Below are 5,333 nucleotides of genomic sequence, written 5' to 3' on the forward strand. Positions count from 1 at the left end.
GATATTTTCATAGTACTGTGAGAGAATTTCAAAGGCCTGTGGCTGAATCCATTGATGGTCATAGCTATGATTGCAGACAAATATACTATTTGGATAAAAGAAAAGTATTGATTGGGTAGATATTTACAGTTTTATTCCTACTTTATTCCTTCCATCATCATTAACTATATTCCATTTAAATAAACTTTGGTCCTATTCTTCCATTCTTTTTTTTTTTTTAACCAGTCTGCTTGGTTACCTTTGTGTGTCCTACGAGACTGATTTTCTTATTTGCAATCAATTTTATTAAAATTATTATTATTATTATTACTATCCACTTCTAAAGCATGAAAATTGATGAATCGTATCATAATTATTCCAAATACTCACCAGCAATAAAGTTTGGACCAAAAAGTAGTGATTTCAGTGTTAAACTAAGTGATAATAACATGCATTACAAGTTTTTTTAAATTTAATTTTATTTTATAAAATAATTGTTCTGTTAATCTCATGATGTTTTAAAACAAAACTTGGTTACATAGTGTGGTTAAAAAAGTAAAAATATTACGCCCACCGGGGGACTCGAACCCCCGACCCTCAGATTAAAAGTCTGATGCTCTACCGACTGAGCTAGGCGGGCTCATGTGTAACACCCCCTTCTAAACCTTTTATATTGAGTACCCTTTAGAGTTCAACTGTGCAAATGTACATGTATAGCTTATTTGCATGCCTCAGCTTGAATAGAATGTGGGCAATCATGCCTCGAACATGGTACACAAAGTAAATGACAGTATATATGGAGGGCTTCAAGTGAAGTACCAGATATCATTCGTTTCCTTTAGATAGGCAGTCGATGTTTCCGGTGACGATAGAGCAAATATGAGGCAGATTCTTTAGTCTATAAATTTGGTAATCCTGTTAGGACCAATTGCACCATCGTGTAGTATTTGACCGGGCGATGGAGCATGAAGCGAAGATACATACCCTTTGGACAGGCCCCAATAATTTGAATACTTTTTATTAGGGTTGCAAGATTTTTTTAAATGGCCGTGCGGGACAAATTTTTTAAAATATTATATATATATATATATATATATATATATATATATATATATATATATATATATATATATATATGCTTTTTAATAAGGCTGTTGAAAGTCAAATGCAGGATGTTGGTAACCCTAGTGTATATTCATGGTTAACATGACACCTCAGTTGAATAGCCCTCTAATGTCGACATCTAGCAGATTCCGGCTCGGACTGGTATTAAGTACCGTATACCTCCATCTATAAATCCACAAAGTGCCCTTACAAAACACAATTCATGCAGGTGCACGTAACTTAATAATCAGTATTTTATTTATATGCATTTCAATCTATTATCTTGCTTTTTGTAATAAGCTCAGATTGATGCATCATTGGTATCACATAATATATGTTTACTTTACCGTATGTTGTGAATGCATATGACCATACGGTAAATATACTTTGTACAACATTTTGGTAACATTTTGCTACCATTTAAAAAAACTAAAAACAACTCGTTTTTCTCCTGCAAACTTTTTCTTTACTAATTAATGACACTAACAAAATAATATGCGCAAAGTTTGACTTCGCACGTGTGTTTTCCAGAATAAGATACGAAAAACGCAACTCGAGATATTTATCCAACACGACAAGAGTCTAAATATAGTATTTTGGATTTGGAGGAATGATTTCAGGGCTGGACTGTGTTATTCGTTTTATATATACTGACATTTCATTTAAAAGGATGCCTTACCATGTAAAATAGTTGATAATGTAGTCGATGTCTTGTGTGTGCATTTGAAATTTCGTCAGATATGTTGGTTCAACATTATGTCCTGGAACATATCAGTGTAACTGATTACTATGAATTCCTTAGTCATTTTCTTTGGAGAATTTCGCTACAGATAGTTAATTTAATATATTATAAATAAGGAGATCAATATTAAAGTTTCTTCCTTTAAGTTTTTAGTTTAACCTGCATTAGCTGCTACTACATCTTTGTTACACATATATTCCAAAATACGAGTTTCATATGTAAAAAGTATGGTATAGAAAGATTTTCTTTTTTAATAAGTTCATGTGTCGGCTATGTTAGAGTTTCTTAAATTGAAACACATTTTTTTGCTCTTAAAATGTAAATCCTTACTAATTAAAAAATGCAGTTGTATCGTTCTTTGATGCCGAACAAATCAGAAACCGGTAGGAGATCTGAACGTTGTCATGGTTTGTTCATGAAACTTGTTAAAATGTTAATTTATGGCTGGAAAAAAGCACGTACAATGCTTTTAAAATAGATTGAAATGTATGTGAATAAATAACTAATTAGTACATTACATGCAGCTGCATCAATTGCATTTTGTAATGATAGTATGTGAGATTAATAGCTGGAGGCGTATGGTAGTTTAATACCATCCAGAACCAGGAGCTGAGGGATGTTGATCGCAGACAGCTATTGAACTGGGGCGTAATAATATTACAATGGATAGAAACTATCCAATTTCTTGAAACCTGTCCGAAGTGTATACAGAGTTATCTGGCGCGGAGATAGGAATATTGTTTTGGGAGAACGTAAACAAGTAGGCATTTGGATCTGTTGGATAAAATCCCAAGTGGGGACCCAGGAGGCGAAGCTCCCTGGAAGCTTATCCATTTGATCAGTTTCCAGGGCCAACAAAGGGGGGAGGGGCAACCGGGGATATATATCCGGGGCCTGAGCGGAGCAACACTTTTTAATTTTATAAAAGAAAAATTTCGTTTGAACAAAAGTAGGAGAGGCTCGGGTGTTTCTTACACATGGGCACGTGATCGCTCTCTACGGTCCTGTCACTTTTCAGGACATAATGTTGAACCAGCTAACGGCGAAGTAAAACTTACTCTAGGAAACGTTCCGATTGTTCTACATTTTTTCCCTTTCCTGTTTTGATTAATTTTTAATATTTTGAATATACCCGCACAAAATAAAATAGCAACTCCTCCATTCTTATAGGCTTTGCACGCGCGCGCGCGTGTGTGTGTGTGTGTGTGTGTGTGTAAATTTTGATTGTGACAAAGATAATGCCGGCGAAAAGACCTATCTTTGCTACATTTAATTCAACCCCGGATTTCAATTATAAGTGTGGTATGAGCACGGGTAAACGAAACATATTATGTTAGGATGAGTAGCAATACAATTTCAGTGTAATAAGAGCAGTGACTTAGCAAGAAATTATGTTCCCCACTTCCCCGCAAAACTTAATTGTGGGGATCCTCTACCAACAAAGAAGTTGCTAAACGGGAATTTGGTCCCCCACTTGGCCTGCCCCCCCCCCCCTCCCGCGTTGCGGGAGATGCCACGCCATTGAATAAGATTCTGTTGATGTATCTTGCTTACAACTTTTATTAAGTAGTTTGCAAAAAAAAAGCGTTTGTGTAATTGTCTATGCAATTCAGAATTCATGTTTTGTGCAAAATTTTGTTTACGTGTAAAAATTAATTACACCAATGTACTTTCATACATTTTCACTCAAAGAGACTAGTTTTTAAGATGTTATATTTCGCATATTAATGATGAAATATAGGAGTTGGTTTATAAAATATATACCATGAACGATATTGTCAAACCCCTTATGAATGAGATTGTGGAGACGCTACCTGACCCAGAACATATTTTCGCTTCTGTCTCGAAGGCGAAATTTTTCTCAAAGTTGGATTTGTCCAAGGGATATTGGCAAATCCCTGTGAGAAAGGAGGATAGGGCAAAGCTCGCTTTTGCTACTCCCGATGGGACATACCAATGGTTGGTCATGCCATTCGGAGTCCAGAATGCGCCCAGCATCTTCACTAGAATGATGCGGAAGTTGTTGGAGCCCTTGCATGATACGGGTGTCCACAACTTCATGGATGATCTCTTGCTAGCCACAGAGACGTGGGGTGAACACCTCACTCTGCTAGCTGACGTTTTGGAGCGGCTACGTCAGGAGGGATTGACGGTTCGCCCTTCCAAATGTCACCTGGTGTTCCGAACCTTGGACTATTTGGGACACACCCTTAGTCAAGGCACGCTGTCCCCCGAAAAGGCAACGGTGAAGCAGCTGAGAAACGCCGCACGGCCCACCACGAAAACTGAGGTGAGATTATTCCTGGGATTGGCCGGGTATTACTGTAGGTATGTGGCCAATTTCAGTGCGATCGCGGGGCCGTTGTCTGACCTGACCAAGAAACGGGCCCCAGGTAAAGTTATTTGGACGGATGCGTGCGAGCAAGCTTTCCAAACGCTAAAGGATAGGCTTACATCCGACGCGGTTGTCCGCCTACCAGATCTGTCCAAAGACTTCGTGCTTCGCACTGACGCATGCAACACGGGACTGGGAGCAGTATTGTTACAGAAGCACGAGGGTACGTTTTTCCCTGTCGCGTACGGCAGTCGGAAATTGTCTGCTGCCGAGAAGAACTACTCCATATCGGAGAGGAAATGCCTCGGAATCGTGTTCGGAATATCACGGTTCGAGCGGTACTTGTACTGGCGCAATTTCATATTGCATCTCTATCACTACTTCAATTTCTAACAAAAACGAGCCAGGGTGGGTATTCTGTAATAATTAAAGATAATACCGGGAGTACCCCACCCCAACCTAAGGTAGTCTATGAGACCTTTACAGTGAGGAAAAGGGAACTAGGTACCTTGTACAAGTTATTTGGTCTGGATGTGAATCAAACCCGCGACCATTGAATTACGAGTCCGATGCTCTATCAGTTGAGCTGCAGCGGCTCCTACGAGGGAATGCATATTGCATTGTCTCAGTGAACATATTGGGACTGCAGTGCCAAGGCTGGAAATACCTCCTCCGGCTTTTAATACTACTACTACTACTACTACTACTACTACTACTAATAATAATAATAATAATAATTTAAGTTTGAGTGGTAAATTTTCAGCCAGTGATTAAAATCAGGATTTTTATCGCTAAGATGTCTACAGTGTGGCAGTTCATAGTGATATCTAGCACTGGTGCATCATGCTGCAGACATCTTGCATGATGTCCCACCCAGTCACATGATTCTGACACCAAGCCGACCAGTCCTAACACTACCCTCAATGCTGAGCGTGCTGCAACTGAAACGGCATTCATTGTTACTAATGGTTACTCCCCAAAACACTAAATGCAATAAGCTACTTAAAGCATTCGAAAGTATATGTATTGTGCATGTCTGTATACAAGAGAAATATACAGTGAAATGTATTTCGCTGACAAACGTACTAAAGTGGTGAAAAAATTAAATGTCCAGCAACCTGGACATGTTTTAAAATGTTCAAGAATGTATATGGATATGAGTTCTATTTCCAG

At 38.4% G+C, this 5,333-nt stretch overlaps 1 non-coding gene across 1 annotated transcript; it reads right to left on the reverse strand.

Moving 5' to 3' along the window:
• Window positions 1-546: 546 nt before the first annotated feature.
• Trnak-uuu (transfer RNA lysine (anticodon UUU)) lies at window positions 547-619 on the reverse strand. The gene has a single exon. It is a non-coding gene; the product is annotated as a tRNA-Lys (tRNA).
• Window positions 620-5,333: the final 4,714 nt, after the last annotated feature.

The sequence above is a fragment of the Sinohyriopsis cumingii genome, chromosome 15 (assembly GCF_028554795.1).
Source record: "Sinohyriopsis cumingii isolate HCF-2022 chromosome 15, ASM2855479v2, whole genome shotgun sequence".
Lineage (NCBI taxonomy): Eukaryota > Metazoa > Mollusca > Bivalvia > Unionida > Unionidae > Sinohyriopsis > Sinohyriopsis cumingii.